General features: G+C 45.3%; 1 pseudogene; it reads left to right on the top strand.

The window, feature by feature from the left end:
- The first annotated feature begins 10,916 nt into the window (after nt 1-10,916).
- LOC103215515 (dnaJ homolog subfamily B member 6-like) lies at nt 10,917-11,667 on the top strand (annotated as a pseudogene).
- Nucleotides 11,668-19,143: the final 7,476 nt, after the last annotated feature.

Here is a 19,143-nt window from a genome sequence, read left to right as displayed (position 1 = left end):
CTCTAACAGAAAAACAAAAATTACCCGGGCATGGTGGCACATGCCTGTAATCACAGCTCAGGGGACTGAGGCAAGAGAATTGCTTGAACCCAGGAGGCAGAGGTTGTAGTGAGCCGAGATTTCGCCACTGCACTCCAGCCTGGGCGACAGAGGGAGACTGTGTCTCAAATGCATACATACAGGCATACATACATACGTACATACATAAAATATTTTAAAAAGAAAAAAGAAAGAGCACGGCCCAGCATCACTTTGGCAGACTCATCTCCACAACCCGTGATCATCCTGTTCAGTTTTTATGATTTGGACCAGGTGGGCCCATGGCTCAAAGCGGGGGCCTGCGACCCACGCTGGCCCATCAGGACACCGCAAAGCCCTGGACACAGCAGCGGGGTGAGGCGTGAGCATGGGCCTGTGTAAGCAGGAGTATAGACTCCTAGTAGAAGGGTTGCTGCGGACTTTGGGAGAGACTGTTTCTTCTGGGATTGTCTTCTGTAAGCCAGATGCAACCAGGGTGGCCAGAGGGTAATCGTAGCCACCTCACAGTGAGATCCTTCCTGAGAAGGATGCTCTCTACTGAGGACATGAAAGTCACTCCACTCTACTTCAGACTTTGCAAGGAGACTCCTTGTTCCTCCTTTAAGCCAGAGGTTCTCTGACACTCTCAACTAGAGCTGCCCTCAAATACCTGTTGTGAGTCGAATCGGGTCCCCCCAAAAGATATGTCCAAGTCCTAACCCCAGGTATCTGTGAACATGGCCTTATTTGAAAATAGGATCTTGGCAGATCTGATTATGTAAAGATGAGGTCGTACTGAATTAGAGTGGGCCTCATAAGACAAGGGGGTTGGGGCGCACAGACACACACCGGGGAGGATGCCACATGAAGACAGAGCGGAGATGAGGGTGACGTGTCTACAGACCCAGGAACACCAGGGGTTGCCAGCAACTACCGGCAGCTGGGAGAAAGCCATGGAATTCCCCTCAGATTCTCTCAGAACTCCCAGAAAAAAACAGCCCTCCTGACACCTGATCCTGGCCTTCCATCTTCCAGAACCGTGGGGGGAAAAATGCATGTCGTTTCTATATGCTTTGTGGTACTTTGTTACGGCAGCCCCAGGAGACTAATGCAACACCTCACGGATGTGCTGAGCGTGGCGACATCTCCTACCTCTTCCTTCCAGGAAACACGCCCGAGAGGCCTTTATGAAGGGGAAACTGTGGTCCTCCATATTTACCTGAAGATGCAGTTTGGGCAGCTGTTTCCATCACATGCATGGCCTCTGGACTCTCCTGCCCGACTCTTTCCCCAGTAGCTATGCTAAAAGCAATCTTAGAGTAGGCCCTCCTGATATCTGGCCTGGATTGATGTAAATCATCTGCCTTCTGATTCTCTCTTGACCCATCCTCCACACCGCCTCTGTTTCCCAAACGGATTTTCATCATTCCTCGGATGAAACTTCTCTATTGATTACCTACGTTCTATAAGAAAATTTGAAGCTCTTCAACATGTCACTCAAGGGTCTAAAGAGTCTCATATCCACTTCTCTCTGTCTTGTCTGCCCTCACTCCCCTGCCACATGCCCTGTACTTTGATTATATTAAATTTTTTGATTGTAGCTGAGAGTGGTGGCTCACGCCTGTAATCACAGCACTTTGGGAAGCGAAGGCAAGTGGATCACTTGAGGTCAGGAGTTCGAGATCATCTTGGCCCACATGGTGAAACCCTGTCTCTTCTAAAGATACAAAAATTAGCCAGGCATGGTGGCAGGCGCCTGTAATCCTAGCTACTGGGGATGCTGAGGCAGGAGAATTGCTTGAACTCAGGAAGCGGAGGTTACATGGAGCCGAGATCATGCCATTGCGCTCTAGCCTGGGTGACAAAGCAAGACTCTGTCTCTAAATAAATAAATAAATAAATAGACTGTAAATATTCCACACACTTTCACAGTTCCATGTTTTTGCAAATGCAGTTCTGCGCAAAATGTTCTGCCTGTTAGTTGGCTCACACAGGATTCAGTCTAGCCCCCTTCACCTACCTGCCCTCCCATATAGAAGAAGCTGGAAAAGTGAAATCCTGTCTTTCCCGGCTCCCTTGCTGCTAAGGATAGCCACATGACCCAGTTCTGGCTAGTAGGATGTAAGAGGAAATCCACAGGAAGGTTCCTGTTTTCCTGATAAAAGGGGATATCATAGCTGGCCTCCCCCTGTCTTTCTCCTTTCAATGTGGACACGATGCCTGGAGCTGCTGCAGCCAATCTGCAGCCATGACTCAGAGGACAAGAGAATTCTAGAAACCTTAGTCCCAACACCAGTGAGCCAATGTACCACCTTTAGTGCCTACCTGTGGGCTTATTATATGAGAAAATAACCTTCTATTTGTTTAAACCTTACTGGTCATGTGTTCTGTGACTTGCTGCTGAACGCATTTCTAATCAACACACTGATACTGTTCATCTTTCTAGATCTTTCTAGGTAGATTGTTGCTTCCTATGAGAAGTATTCCCAAATTTCCTGGTCAGACTATGACTTCCTTCTGGAAGCATCCACGACACTGTGTACTTACCTGGGTTGCAGTACACATGCTATAACTAATTGCTTACTTCCTGCATAGGCTGTGAGCTCTGATATTATTCTTTGTATAGAATAATATCATGCATGCTGGGACCTAGCAGAGTGGCTCACACAGAGCAGCGGCTCCTAAAATGCCGCTGGCTAGCCTCTGGCTAGGCTTCTCACCCTTTGAAATCTACAGTGACTGACTCACCTTGCTAACTCATCTCTACAGGCAGAACGTGCTCTGCAAGCCAATCTATCCACCAGATATTTGTCGAAGTCTCAGGTACAAGCTGCTGTGCTATGCTCTGTACAGGATAAAAAAAGAAAGGGAATATTTTAATATGGAAGTTAATGTTTCCCTTGCATGTCTTAAATAACATAGCCAAGGGTGGCCAGGTGTGGTAGCTCATTCCTATAATCCCAGCACTTTGGGAGGTCGAGGTGGGCAGATCACTTGCGGTCAGGATTTCAAGGCCAGCCCGGCCAACACAGTGAAACCCATTCTCCACTAAAAATAAGAAAATTAGCCAGGTGTGGTGACATACACCTGTAGTCCCAGCTACGTGGGAGGCTGACGCAGAAGAATCTCTTGAACTTGGGAGGTGGAGGTTGCAGTCAGCTGAGATCATACCACTGCACTCCAGCCTGGGTGCCGGAGTGACTCTTTCTCAAAAACAAAAACAAACAAACCAACAAAACATAACCATGGGTGTGGAAGCAAGACATATTTGTAATATTTGCTTAGAACGGTAGTTCTCAATCCTGGCTGTGTTAGAATGACCTGGGAGCTTTAAAAACTACAAATGCCCAGGTGCTGTCTTCAGAGAGTCTGATTCAGCTGGTCTGGTCCCCTCTCCCTAACGCCTAATCTTATTTTTTAAAGCTTCCTAGGTGATTGTAACATGTAACCAGGGTGTGCATCCCTGATTTAAAAGAAGGATAAGTGTGGACCGGGAAGATTTCTTGGAGGATGTGACCTATGGGCCTTGAAGTACAGGGGACATTTGGACAACAGGAAGAAGAGGTATTTGAGGAATGAGGATTGCTGGGTGAGCAGAGGCAGGAATGAAGCTTCAGTGTGGCTGTCAGCCAATCAGCCACACTGGGGGATTTTTAAATTTCTACTAAAAATTGAAAAATAAAGAAATAAATTAGGCTTGGTGGCATGCATCTGTAGTCCAGGTTGCTTGGGAAGAAGCAAAGGTAGGAGGATCACTTGGGCCCGAGAGGTTGAGGCTGCAGTGAGCTGTGATGACGACACTACACTCCAGCCCAGGTGACAGATTAAAACCCTGTCTCGAAAACATTAAAACTAAAAATAAGTTCCAGTGGGCAGACACCAGAAGGAGATGATCTCAGGAGGCAGCAGAGGCAGTGGACAGTTGGGGAAACAGCCTCGGTCCCGGGCTCAGGAGACCTGCAACTCCCACCCTGATTTCGTCCCCACTCCACTGTGTGCCCGTGTGCATGGCATCCGCGGGGTCTGTCACTTCCTACCTGCAAACCAGGTGCTTCCTGAGCTCCCTCCCGTGATCTTCCCGGTCTGATTTTTCACATGCTCTGAACACCAGGCCAGGTCTGCATGAGTCAGGACAAAAGTTAGATGGCTGCCTCCCCCGTCCCGCCTGCCCCTTCACCCACAGCTGCTACACCTGTGGAATTGGCAACCTCACTGCACTGTGCAATGCAGAGGGGGAGGTAGAGGAGGGAAGTTGTTGGGAAATGGCATGAAAGACACCAGGCGAGCAGACAGCACTGTGCAAAAGAGGAGCTGTGCCGGACCCAGGGCCCCGCTGCCAGGTCACTGCATTGAGGGGGCTGTCCCTTGCCCAGGATGGCCTTGCACTGGCTCCCCACAGCCAGGACTGACTGAGAATAGGAGGCAAGGCCCTCGCCTCAAGGTGTGACATCACAGCTTTGTGGTGTGGCTTATGTTCCAGAACCGTCCCCAGTGGATTAAGCCAAACATAAGCTTTACTTGAAACCTCATCTTTGCTGGGCCCAGCCCTTCCCCATATCTGTCCGCTTACCTCTCTCCAGTACAGCTTTTCCTGCACAGCGCTCGTTCAATAAACCACATTCATGTTTGTCACAGGGTCTGTTCCTAAACACTTGATCTAAGACACCGTGCTTTCAATAAATAAAAGAAAATGCCACCGACGGATGAAACATGTATCGGAAGCGACCACAAAACAGGGGCTAAAGGAAACTCCCAGATTCATTTTAGAAAAAGAAGAAAGGAGAGTTACAAGAGTCTGATTGTGGGGCAGGGAAGCAGAGAAAGAGCAGCTTCCTGTTTGTGCCTGGAGTGCAGTACACTGAGCAGTGTTTTGCCTGGTTTATTTCCAAAGTATTGCAGGGCAGCTGAGAGCTTCCACAGTAAGGAGAAATCCATCTTTTTGACCAGCCCCAGTCAACTCACGCAATTCAGTAGACTCCACCTGTTTTTGTTTTTCCGTTTTTGCTTTTTTTTTTTTTTAAACAGAGTCTTGCTCTGTCACTCAGGCTGGAATGTAGTGGAGTGATCTCGGCTCACTGAAACCTCCGCCTCCCGGGTTCAAGTGATTCTCCTGCCTCAGCCTCCTGAGTAGCTGGGATTACAGGCACATACCACCACGCCCAGCTAATTTTTATATGTTTAGTAGAGATGGGGTTTCACTATGTTGCCCAGGCTGGTCTCAAACTCCTGGCCGCAAGTGATCTGCCCTTCTCGGCCTCCCAAAGTGCTGGGATTACAGGTGTAAGCCACCGCGCCCAGCCAGTAGATCCTTTATGATGTACCTCACTTAAAAGCTACATTATAAAGGGAATGGTCAAACTCCAATAATGAATGTGGTCTTTTTCCTTTTAGAGACCAGACTGATCTACTAATAGTGTAATTCAAAGATGGCTGTAAAGGCCGAAACTAGCCAAACCCTCCTGGCCCAGCTGTGACCACTAAGGTTCCACCTACAAGGACCTAGTGAAAGTCTAATAAAAAGCTGCCTGGCTGGGTGCAGTGGCTCACACCTGTATGTAATCCCAGCACTTTGGGAGGCAGAGGCGGGTAATCACTTGAGTCCAGGAGTTCGAAACCAGCCTGGGCAATATGGCAAAACTCCATCTCTACAAAAAATACAAAAATTAGCAGAGCATGATCACACACAACTGTAGTCCCAGCTACTCAGGACACTGAGGTAGGGAGGATCGTTTGAGCTGGCAGGTGGAAGTCGCAATGAGCTGAGATCTTACCATTGCACTCCAGCCTGGGCTAAAAGAGCAAGACCCTATTTAAAAAAAACAAAACAAAAAAAAAAAAAAAAAAAAAAACAGCACTGCGGTCGTCACCAGATCAGAAAGCCAGGAAAAGGGTGCTGCCCAGACCCAGGGTGCCTGGCACTGGCACCCAGCCCCAAGTTCAGTCCAAGCACCTCCTGCCTCTCAGGGCTGGCTGGAGTTTGCTCCCTGATGGGAGACCTGGATTACCCAACCGTCCTCAGACCAAATAATACCTAAGCACTTGAGGCATTTCTGACTATTGTCAGCTGAGTCTTGGCTCAAGTTTTGTCGACAAAACGGATTAATTTATAACTAAGGTTAAAAACTCTTAAGTGAAAGTTAACTGATTCGGCCCATTTTCAGGGGAGAATGAGAGACGCCTCAGAAGCAACTATCGTGGCTACTCGGGGGTCACATGAGGGATCATGTGGGGACAAGCCCAGATGGTGGACTCTTAAGGACAACTGTTTATAAAATGAGCCCAGCATGGTGGCTCACCCCTATAATCCCACCACTCTGGGAGGCCAAGGCAGGAGGATCACTTGAGACCAGGAATCCAAGACCAGCTTGGGAAACATGGCGAAATCCCGCCTCTACAAAAAAACACAACAAAATTGGCAGGGCGTAGTGGCACACGCCTGTAGTCCCAGCTGCTCGGGAGGCTGAGGTGGGAGATCACCTGAGCCCAGGAGGTCGAGGCTACGGTGAGCGGTGATCACACGACTGCACTCCAGCCTGAGCGACAGAGTAAGACCCTGTCTCAAAAAAAATAAACATAGAAATAAAATAAGCGTGCATCTCACTAAGGTGAATGTGTTTAGAGAACCTTCATAACTGACGTTCACTGAGCACCTGGTGCTTCTGGGCAAAAGGTGGAATTTTTGCCCAGAAGCATACTCTACACATACCAGCTCAGTTAATCCTCACAATAAACAGATACTATTATCATCCCCCTCCTTTTTTATTGTGGTAAAATCTACATTACATTTGCCATCTTTGTAAGTATACAGTCCAGTGCCAATTAAATGCACACAAATTGTTGTGCAATAATCACCACCATCTACCTCCAGCATGGTTTCATCTTGCAAAACCATAACGCTATGCCCATGAAGCAATAATTCCTCCCTCCCCTTCCCCTGCCTCTGGCAACACCATCTACTTTCTGTCTCTATGAACTTGACTCCCCTAGGTACCTCATATAAGTGAAATCACACAGTACTTGTCTTTTTGTGTCTGGTTTATTTCACTTAGCATAATGTGCTCAAGTGTCACCCATGTTGTAAGTAGCATGTGTCCAAATTTCGTTTCTTTTTAAAGCTAGATAATATTCGCTTGTACATTCAGCCCCCATTGTTTATCCATTCGTCCTTCGATGGGCACTTGAATTGCTTCCACCTTTTGGCTATTCTGAATAGTGCTGCTGTGAATGTGGGTGGGCAAGCATCCCTTCCAGCCCCTGCTTTCACTTCTTTGGGGGGTAGCCAGAAGTGCAACTTCTGATATTATTTACAGAAGAAGAAGAAATCAGGTGCAGGAGATTAGGCGACTTGCCTAAGTCTGTGTGACTAAGTGTCAGAACCAGGATTTCTCCCAAGCAGACTGGCTCCGAGGTCCTGGCTCCGGACCACTGGGCTCACTGCTTCTCACCTGTGCCTCTCACTTTCTGAGATGACCACACCTGGAAGGTTACAAAGAGTGGCCATGCTGACCAGCAGAGGGCATGCCTTGGCCTCTCACCGGGTCCCCCATCTTCTCTGCCCTCCACATCTGCGGCTTGCAGAGACCACAAACTGACATGAAGAAATATCCTTTAGAAGGGCCGGGCGCAGCAGCTCATGGCTGGGTGCAGCAGCTCATGGCCGGGTGCAGCTCACTCCTGTCACCCAAGCACTTTGGGAGGCCGAAGTGGGCGGATCACTTGAGGCCAAGAGTTCAAGAGCAGCCTAGCCAATGTGGCGAAACCTCATCTCTACTAAAAAAAAAAAAAAAAAAAAAATTAGCCGGGCATGGTGGCAAATGCCTGTAGTCCCAGCTACTTGGGAGGCTGAGGCAAAAGAATCCCTTGAACCTGGGAAGTGGAGGTTGCCGTGAGCCGAGATCACGCCAGTGAACTCCAGCCTGGGCAACAGAGCGAGACTGTCTCAAAAAAAAAGAAAATAAATGTCCTTTAGAGACTGGATATTCCACTTCCCTCCACACAGCTGTAAAACAGAAATTGGTTCACTCCCTCCCCTGCCAAACCTGTCATTGTGTCCCATTGCTCTTAGAGATCAAAATCTCTAAGATTATTATGGTCCGCCCTGGTGTGATCCTGCTGCTTCTCTACCCCATCTTTGCTTCTCCCTGACATTCATATGTTTCCATCAGAGCCCACCTTCTTCCTATCCTCAGCCACGTGATCATAGACCGACTAATGGCCACCCCAAGATATCAGGGCCTAATCCCTGGAATGTGTAAATATTAACGTGGTGCAAAAGTCATTGCGGTTTTTGTCATTACTTTCAATGGCAAAAACCTCAATGACTTTTGCACCAACCTCATACTACCTAATAAGGAAAAAGGGCCTTTGCAGGTGTGATTAGAGTAAGGATTTTGAGATAAGGTGCTTGTCCTGGATTATCTGGGAGGGCCCCAAATGCCACCACAAGTGTCCTCATAAGAGAGAAGCAGAGGGAGACCAGACACACAGAGGAAAAGGCTATGTGAAGACCGAGGCTGAGGTCACAGCGATGCAGCTACAAGCTCTGAACTCCTGGAACCACAGTGGCTACCTCAGGACCTCTGCACCGCACACCTGCCCGTCTCTACCTCTGCATGGCTGGCTTCTTCCTGTCTTCACACCTCAGCACAAGTTTAGGTCTTACCCCCTTGGAGAGAGCGTTTCCGGCTTCCAGACCTCCACTACTATTATTTATTTTCTTCTATCTTATTTATGTCTTACTATAAACAGGCATTTCTAATTCGACATAAATATAATAAGATGCAGAGGTTTAGATTAGATCTTATTTTTTGCCTCCTGCTCTAATCCATCAGAGCAGGGGACTGTCTCTGTCTTCTTTGATGCTGAAACCCCAGTGCCTGGAACACTGCTGTGTTTGCTAAGGATACCATAACAAAGTACCACACAGACTGGACGGCTGCAACCATGGAAAGTTAACTTCTCAAAGTTCAAGAGGCTAGAAGTCCATGGCCGGGGGTGGTGGCTCACACCTGTAATCCTAGCACCTTGGGAGGTTGAGGCGGTAGATCATTTGAAACCAAGAGTTCGAGATCAGCCTGGCCAACATGGCGAAACCCCGTCTTTACTAAAATTACAAAAATTACAGCCGGGTGTAGTGGCTCACACCTGTAATCCCAACACTTTGGGAGGCCAAGGTGGGGTGGATCCCTCGAGGTCAGGAGTTCGAGACCAGCCTGGCCAACATGGTGAAACTCCGTCTTTACTAAAAATACAAAAAAATTAGCTGGGCATGGTGGCACATGCCTGTAGTCCCAGCTACTCAGAAGGCTGCGGCAGGAGAATTGCTTGAACCCTGGAGGCGGAGTTTGCAGTGAGCTGAGATCACGCCACTACACTCCAGCCTGGGCCACAGAGCAAGACTCTGTCTCAAAAAAAAAAAAAAAAAAAAAAAAAACCATTCGTAGGGCACGATGGTGGGCACGTGTAATCCCAGCTACTTGCCAGGCTGAGGCAGAAAAATTGCTTGAACCCTGGAGGTAGAGGCTGCAGTGAGCTGAGATTGCGCCACTTCACTCCAGCCTGGGCCACAGAGTGAGACTCTGTCTCAAAATAAATAAATAAATAAAATAGAAGAAGTCCAAGATCATGGTATCAGTGGATTTGGTTTCTTCTGCGGCCTCTTCCCTTGGCTTGCAGAGAAGTAGCTTTCTGGCCGTGTCCTCGCGTGGCCTCAGTTCGTGTGCATCTGTGGTGTCTCTTTCTGAGCGTCCTAATCTCTTCTCATGAGGACATCAGTCAGATTGGATTAAGGACCAGGCTAACCACTTCCTTCTAAATTAATCACCTCTTTAAAAGTCCTGTCTCCAGATCTAATCCCAGAGCTTCAACAATGGTGAATTTGGAGAGGCGCGATCCAGCCCCTAATAACCACCTCACATATGTTAATGGTGGGCATGTGGCAGCCATGCTGTTAGGTGAATGCTAATGCTATGATCACACCAACAGAAACATAAATGGAAGAGGGAAGTTGGAAAGCCGCAAAAGAAAAACTCAAGTGGACAGAAAACACATAAAAATATGTCCAATCTCACTAGATTCAAAGAAAATACATATTAAGGTAACCATGAGACACTATCACTTGCCTAACAAAATGGCTGAGATTTAAAAGTGGACAATGGTTGCTTGTAGGAGTGCAGAGGTGGTACACGCCTTCTGCAAAACAACTTGGCAGGAAGCACAAAGTACAGAGTTCCATGGGATGGGCGGTCTCCCTTAAAGAAGTGACCTGAAGGTAATTCTTAGTCAAGTGAAAAGAGAGAGAGGAACAAATGAGGCAGAAAGAACAGTCTGATTAAAAGCCTGGAAGCCACAAAGTACAGTGCCTTCAAAGAGGTAAGAGAGCCCTATTCAACATAGTACTGGAAATCCTAGCCAGGGCAATCAGGCAAGAGAAAGAGATCAAAGGCATCCAAATTGAAAAAGAGAAAGTCAAATTGTCCCGGTTTGCAGATGACATGATCTTACGTCTAGAAAAATCTAAAGATTCCACCAAAAATCTTAGATTTGATAAATGAATTGAATACAGTTGCAGGATGCAAAACCAATATACAAAAATCAGTGGCATTTCTGGCTGGGCTTGGTGGCCCATGCCTATAATCCCAGCATGATTGAGATGTCGAGCTGGGAAGATCGCTTGAGGCCAGGAGTCTGAGATCAGCCTGGGCAATATAGCAAGACCCCATCTCATTTTTTTCAAAATTAAAATTTCAAAAATGAGGGAAAGGAAAGCACCAGGAGCTGCCGCTGCCAGCACAACAGTGCCTGGAGCCGAGAGGAGATCCAGGCCACCATGTGGCCTCCCCTGCATCCCGCCACCAGCCGTCTCTGTCCTCGGAGCTGTTCCAACAATCTCTTAAAACATGGTGGATTAGTAGGAAGTTCTAGGTGTGTAGAGATATGCCTCACCCGAGGATATTAAAAAGGCACATGAGAAACTGGCTCTGAAGTGGCACCCAGATCAAAATCCTTAGAATAAAGAAGAAGCAGAGAGAAAATCCAAACAAGTAGCACAGGTGTTATGAGGTGCTGTCAGATGCTAAGAAATGGGACATCTATGACAAATATGGCAAAGAAGGATGAATTGGTGGAGGGCGAGGTGGAAGTCATTTTGATTTGATTTGGCTTCACATTCCGTAACCCAGATGGTGTCTTCAGGGAATTTTTTGGTGAAAGAGACCGATTTTCATTTGACTTCTTTGAAGACCCTTTTGAGGACTTTTTTGGGAATCGAAGGGGTCCCTGAAGAAGCAGAAGCTGAGGGATGAGGTCGTTTTTCTCCACATTCAGTGGATTTCCATCTTTTGGAAATGGATTTTCTTCTTTTGATACAGGATTTACTTCATTTGGGTCACTAGGCCAGGGAGACCTCACTTCATTCTCTTCTACATCATTTGGTGGTAGTGGGATGAGCAACTTCAAATCGATATCAACTTCTACGAAAATGGTTAATGACAGAAAAACCACTACGTTTCCTAAGGCCTTCCCAGCCATGCGGGACTGTGAGTCAATGAAACCTCTTTCCTTTAGAAATTACACAGTCTCAAGCATTTCTTTATAGCAGTGTGAAAATGAACGAATACACTCTCCTTTCTTTTTCACCTCCCCTTTATCCCTCACAGCTCCCCTAATCCCCTCCCAAGGAACAGGGATTCTCACACAGGTCCCACGGCAGGACCCATGCTTACCAAGCCTCTGGCTCTTTCTCCCAGCTCCAGAATCCCTAGGTTTCATTTTGGAAACAAATTTATGTCTAGCTATTAACAATGTTTCATAGCATTACCTCGTTTATGTAATATATTTACACTTAAATTTGACTTCAAGAGACTACAAAGAGAATTGTTGAGAATGGTCAAGCAAGGCTAGAAGTTGAAGACGGCCAGTTAAAGCCCTTAACAATAAGTGGTAAGGAGCAGCTGCTGTGCTTGGGTAATGAGTAATTCAATGCAGGCACTTAATAGAAATGTTAAACTGTAACAAGCATCATTTGAGGATTAACAGGAACTTTTTTTTGAAGACTTCAAATGAACTCCACTTTCAGTATAATTATACCAAATCTAAAGAATTTATAAACAACTCATCAGAACCTCTATTTGTCATAGACTTTTGAGTTTATTGTTGGGACAACGTAAGAGGACCATTTTTTTTGTCTTTAAAATTCTTGTAAATCTCTGTAGGCTCTTTGCTTTTTTATTAAACGTACTCCAAGGTGACCCTGACTCTTTAGTGTAGGACGAGATTGCACACTAACACCAGCATGGATCTGCTTTTCCATTGTGTCTGAAATGTGAGCCACGTGGTGTCAGTCTGCTGTGAAGTTAACATTGCCAGGACAAATCTGCTACAGAAATAATTTCAATTTATTTTCAGTATTTAGTAGTGAAAGATATTAATGCATTAATGGTAATACATTCTGGTTTAATATAAATTAAAAGTGGCCGAGTGCGGTGGCTCATGCCTGTAATCCCAGCACTTTGGGAGGCCGAGGCGGGCAGATTATTTGAGGTCAGGAGTTCAAGACCAGCCTGGCTAATATGGTGAAACCCCGTCTCTACTAAAAATACACAAGTTAGCCGGGCGTGGTGGCGAGTGCCTGTAGTCCCAGCTACTTGGGAGGCTGAGGCAGGAGAATCACTTGAACCCAGGAAGCAGAGGTTGCAGTGAGCCAAGATCATGCCACTGTACTCCAGCCTAGGTGACAGAGTGAGACTATGTCTCAGAAAACAACCAACCAACCAACCAACCAACCAAAAAAATTAAAACCCTGCCCTTGTATGTTTATCACAGCACTATTCACAATGTGGTCTGATCAGATTTGCGTTTCAGAAAGAGTATAGTGACCAAACCAAGGGAGGAGCAGCAGAAAGAAAAGAAAGTCGAGGGACACTGGAAAAACAATGGAGTCAGAATCAACAGACCGGTGACACCACAGACCTGCAGGGAAGCAAAAGAGAAGGGAGTGTGGGTCCCGCCCAGCTTGGAGCTTGAGCAGGTGAGTGGTGGCGACTCTTACCAGGGGAGAAGGAAACAGGAGGAGGGGCTTCAGGGGAAAAGACTGGCATGTCTTATCTTAGACAGGGTGAGACTGAAGTCCTGTGAGAGATCCTCGGGAAGTCCCAGCAGGCAATAAGCAAATAAGGGTATTATCTATAAGTCAAAACGGGAAGCCAAAACCTATGTTAGGAAGACATTGCCCAAGTGGGGTGCCCAGGACCGGTCCACCCAGCCCCAGCCTCATAGCCATGACCGACTACTGTTGCATCAGTTTGGTACTAAAGCATCAGGAACCAAGGTAGAGGCCACAGGCCTGCCCGAACATGGACATGTTACAGGCTCCAGGGTGTCCCAACAGCTTGGAAGTTGAGCCCTGTCTCTAGATAAGGCTGATTCTGGGAGAAAGATTTTCACAGACATTTTATAAGATCCAAAAATTATAGCATTATATCTTCCGTAGAGGGTCTTCCCCACACTGTCAACACTTACCTGCAAATTAGACTCGGGGGAGGGTGCCTTCTCAGAAGACACAATTTTTCTCTTTACCATAGGTGTTGGCAAATCTTTTCGCAATTTATCATTTATCTTTTGACTTTGTTTATGGTATTTCTCATACATAAGTTTAATGTTTTTAGTAATCAAATTTATTTTTATTTTTTATTTACTTATTTTTTTAAAATAGAGATGGAGTCTAGCTATGTTGTCCAGGCTGGTCTTGAACTCCTGGCCTCAGGCCATCCTCCTGCCTCTGCCTCCCAAAGTGCTGGGATTATAGGTGGTAATCAAATTTAAATAATCAAATATTTTCCGTAGGATTTCTGAGGGTAAGCATAGGGCTCCTAATGTTCAATAAGGCCCCCTTTGTCTTTATTTTTTTATGAGTCAATTCCGAGAATCACACAAGATCTTGAACTCACAAGGACAAGATGGGATCCACAATAACTTAGGCAAACTATTCTATTTTCTGCACTAGCTAGGCTATGGTTTGCTGCCTTCACTGATTTTTTTTTATTCAGTGTTATATTTATTTTAAGGATATTATTGAGGATGTGCCCTTTTTTTTTTTTTTTAACACTTTTAAGGAAAAAAAATTTTTCAGGCATCACTGATCAAAACTATGCAGTCAGCTTGCTTTTAGTTTTTTGGGCTCTGTATGTGTGTGTGTGTGTGTGTTTTTTTCCTTCTGTTTTTTGGGCTTTGATGGATTGAATCATGTTTGCCTCTTTGCACTGGACACCAGGATGCTCAGGTCAAAGTTTTTTTTAACCCTTCCTTTAACAAAAGCTCTCGTCATAACATTTGTGTTTGGGGAATTAATATTTGCTCAAACTTTACATTTTTCTTCTCTACTTTTTTGCCTTTCCTTCCAATTTATCTTTTAATCTTTTTTTTTTTTTTAATTCAACCTTTATTTTAGATACAGGAGTACATGTGCAGATTTGTTACATGGGAATATTACACAATGCTGAGGTTTGAAGTATGAATCTCATCACCCAGGGAGTGAGCATAGTACCTGATAGGTAGTTTTTTAACCCAACTACCATCATCCTTTAGTAGTCCACGGTATCTATTGTTCCCATATTTATGTCCATGTGTGCTCAATGTTTAGCTCTCACTTACAAGCGTGACCATGCAGCATGTAGTTTTCTGTTCCTACACTGATTTGCTTAGGATTATGACCTTCAGTGCCATCCATGTTGCTGCAAAGGACATGATCTCATTCTTTTTACAGCTGCATAGTATTCCATGGTGTATATGTGCCACATTTCCTTTATCCAGTCTACCATCGATGGGTACCTGGGTTGATTCCATGTCTTTGCTATTGTGAATATCTCAGTGATGAACATACAAGTGCATGTGTCTTTTTGGTAGAATGATTGATTTTCCTTTGGGTATAGACCGAGTAATGAGGTTGCTGTATCTTTTAATCTTATCTTTGATATGGCAATATGAAAGTCCTTTTTGAAAGGGGATGGGAAAGAAAAAGATGGAGAAAGGGTGGAAGAGAAAGACAGAGAGAGAGAAAGAAAGTAGCTAACTATCAAAACGTGCAGTTAGCAATCAGATACATTATTTATATTAAAAAATTGCATTTAACTTCACCATGGGGTTCCTTGATGTAGAGTTCCCAGAAAACATTTTATTTGCTTTATTACAAAGCATTCCCCACAAGCACAGTATCTCAACTCATCTACTGTGTAAAGTGAACTTTATCTGTATTTTAGAATAAAGAAAACCATTCAGCAATATCTGCAAAGCGAAGAACTCAGCTACCTGCTGAACTTGGCAATTATCTAGCCCCGCCCGCTTGTTGTCTTGCTTTATTTATTCTAGCTGGCATTTTAAAATCAAGTGTTTGATACACGCCAGGCCCCCTTCTTTTATGTGTACCTTTCTTTTCATCCTCACTAGGAAGAGACTGACACTCAGATAATTTACATGATTCCCCAGAGTAACCCAAGTCAATGGCAAAGTAAAAAATGTCTGTCTCCACTCCCTGGGTGTCTGCCACTATGCCGCACTGAATTCTTCATTCCCAAATAATTCCAGTTATATTCTCAGGACTAATTAGCAAAAATATGCACTTTATACCTGCACAGTCTCCCTCATTTCTCCTCTCTCCCTCTTCCTCCTTCTTAGGCACACACACACGTGGCTTTTAACTATGATGTTTATCTTACTAGGTATAAATCATCTCAAGGTCAAAATTACAAATTTAAATCTTGATCATCTCACACCCATTAGGATGGGCCCTATAAACAAAAACAAAATGACAATTGTTGGTAAAGACGTGGAGAAATGGAACCTTTGTGTCCTACTGCTGGGAACATAAAATAGCGCAGCTGCTATGGAAAACAGTTTGGAGGTTCCTAAAAAATTAAACAGAATTATTGTAATGATTCTGTAGTCATCCTACTTCTGAGTATATATCCGAAAAAATTTAAAGCAGGATCTCAGAGATATTTGTACACCATGTTCATAGCAGCATTATTCACAAGAGCCAGGAGGTGGAAGCTACCTAAATGCCCACTGGTGTTCCAATGAATAAAATATGGTCTATCCATACAATGGAATGTTATTCAGTCTTCAAAAAGAGACAGAAATATTGTCCTATGCTAGAACAGGGATGAACTTTGAAGACATGATGCAAAGTAAAAGAAGCCAGTCACAAAAAGACAAAAACACTGCATGACTCCACTTACATGAGATGTTAAAATAGTCAAACAAAGTACAAGAGTGGTCGTAGAATAGAGGCTGGGGAAGGGGAACAGGAATTTGTCATTTAACGAGTGCAGTTTTGCAAGATGAAAAAATGCTACAGACCTATTTTACAACAGTGTGCTTATAGTTAACACTACTGATCTGCACACGACAAACGGTTAAGATGGCAAATTGCATGTTCTGCTTGTTTTACCACCATTTTAAAAACACAAACAAAACAAAACACTTCTACAGTCACAGACAGACTAATCAATGCATTAATTTGAGACACTCAGAATTTGACTTTCATGAGAAAAGATTTATGAATTTGTTTGCAAATATAATTAATTTCAATAAAACCACATATTAGAGTAAAATAAATTTAAATCCTGATGAGTTAGATCCTAATTTTAAAAACTGACTTTATGCAGTAGCTTTGTCAGTTTGCCTGAGACATTAAGCTTTGAAATGATCATTTGTCCTGTCTGTCTGTCTGTCTGTCTCTCTCTCTGTGAAGGGCCTCACCCTGCCCTCACCCCTCCCTTTGCCCCTGCCCGCCTTTGGCCATCATGCTGAGCCAGAGTCAAACGAACCTCCTGCCAGACACAGGAAGATAGAGGAGACTTCTTCGGGGGGGAGGGGGGGCTTGAGGATCACAGCAAGAGTTAACAACAAAGCAGCCTTGTTTTTTTTTGTTTTGTTTTTGTTTGTTTGTTTGTTTGGAGATGGAGTCTCGCTCTGTCGCCCAGGGTGGAGTGCAGTGGCACGATCTCGGCTCACTGCAACCTCCACCTCCGGGTTCCAGTAATTCTCCTGCCTCAGCCTCCTGCGTAGCTGGGATTACAGGCGCCCTCCACCACGCCCCGCTAATTTTTTTTTATTTTAGTAGAGACGGGGTTTCTCCATGTTGCCCAGGCTAGTCTCAAACTCCTCAACTCAGGCAATCCGCGTGCCTCGGCCTCCCAAAGTGCTAGGATTACAGGCGTGAACCACCATGCCTGGCCCAAAGCAGCCTTGTTTTAAGCAGAGCCCATCAGGAGAAAGCGAGCCGAGCAGCTGCTGGGCTCCAGTCCTCACTGCAATGTGAGGAGACGGTGAGATCCTAACACCTCTTGGCATTCTTCTTGCATGATGTGCTAAAATCTGCTGCTGCTCCTCTCCCATTGTCTTTATAAGGATCAGTGTATTCTCTTTTTAAGTTCCGTTACCGTAATTTTGGCAGGGTCTCAAGAGGGAGAGGAGATGAGTGTTCAGAACTCTGCTTTTTCTAAAGATCTGGTTCTCTTTGATGCTCTGTGTCTGCGCGCGCACGTGTGTATATGTGTGCGTGCGTGGAGTGTATTTCAGGATAAGAGCCTCATTTGATAAGCAAGTGAATTGTCTCAGAAGCTGCTGAGACACTCTGCGTTTTAATGGTGAAAACCCAACGTTGCAATTAGAGCGGATTGTCCATGAGGTGGCAGATGCTGGTCCTTCGGTGGGTAGGGAGGAGTGGCCGGACCCGGGGAGACTTGGGTCCCCCAGCCTTGGGGCAGGCAAGGCAGGTGAGTCGTGAGACGTCAGAGACCAGCACCCCCCTCAGTACCACTGAGTCCAGCTGTGCGAATTGTATAAGCCCTGGACAGGTTTTGTCTATCCCAGGAAAGCAAGAATGATTTTGCATTAAATCTCTTAATGTAATTCATGACATTAACATATACAAGAAAAAAATATCACCTTATCTCAACAGATGCAGGAAAGGTATTCAACATAGGTCACAGCTCATTAATGACATTTTTTTTTTTTTTTTTGAGACAGGATCTCATTCTGTCGCCCAGGCTGGAGTGCAGTGGCACAATCACTGCTCACTGTAGCCTCAGCCTCCGGGGTTCAAGTGATCCTCCTGCCTCAGTCCCGAGTAGCTGGGACTACAGGTGCACACTGCCACGCCCAGCTAATATCTGTATTTTTTTGTAGAGATGGGGTTTGGTCATGTTGCCCAGGCTGGTCTCGAACTCTTGGCTCAAGTGATCCACCTGCCTCCACCTCCCATAGTGCTGGGACTATAGGCTTGAGCCAGCACACCCGACCCTGACAAAATCCTTTTCTTTTTAAATAGACACACCCATGTACGTAAGTTGATGTAAACAGGACCATATTGTACGTGCTATTTTGGGCACCTCAACTACCCTCCCCACCACCACCACCACCACCATATGAGGGCCCCATCCCCACACTTCCCATTAGTCACTTCTCTCCACAGTCATACAATGCTATACACAACTATGTGCACATACATATATTAAAGTATAAATGAGGGTAGACCCTATTTAATATAAATGGAAAAATATTTTACAGACTTCCTTGCATCATGCTTTTTTACAATGAAATTCACTGCAAGATATCTAATGTGACTCACATATTCTCTTAAATGGCTGTTCACTATTCATTGATGTGGAGGAACCAGACCTCATCCGGCTGTGCCCTACTGATAGGCTTCGCTCATTTCCATTTGAGGCCTTTACAGGCAGCACTGACAAAAACTCTTTCACTCATGATTACAAACTTGGTAGTGTGGTATGTTTTTTTGCCATGGGATAGATTCCTAAGAGTCAGATTCGAAGACCAGAGTATATGTCGACTGTTCATAAATGCTGCCAACTGTCTCCAAAAGACCCTTCTGCTCCCCATTTCCACCAGCACTTATAGGAGTCCGCCTTTCTTGTCACCCCCACCTGTAGTGACAGGGTTTTAAAAATATTTTTGGCCGGACGCAGTGATTCATGCTTGTAAATCCCAGCGCTTTGCGAGGCCAAAGTAGATGGATCACTTGAGCCCAGGAGTTTGAGACCAGCCTGGGAAACATGGTGAAACTTCATCTCTACCAAAAACTGTATGTGTACCAAAAGTAGCTGG

This window comes from Chlorocebus sabaeus, chromosome 8 (assembly GCF_047675955.1).
Source record: "Chlorocebus sabaeus isolate Y175 chromosome 8, mChlSab1.0.hap1, whole genome shotgun sequence".
NCBI lineage: Eukaryota > Metazoa > Chordata > Mammalia > Primates > Cercopithecidae > Chlorocebus > Chlorocebus sabaeus.
Note: the sequence above shows the minus strand (reverse complement) of the source record. Positions and strands in the feature narration are given on the sequence as shown.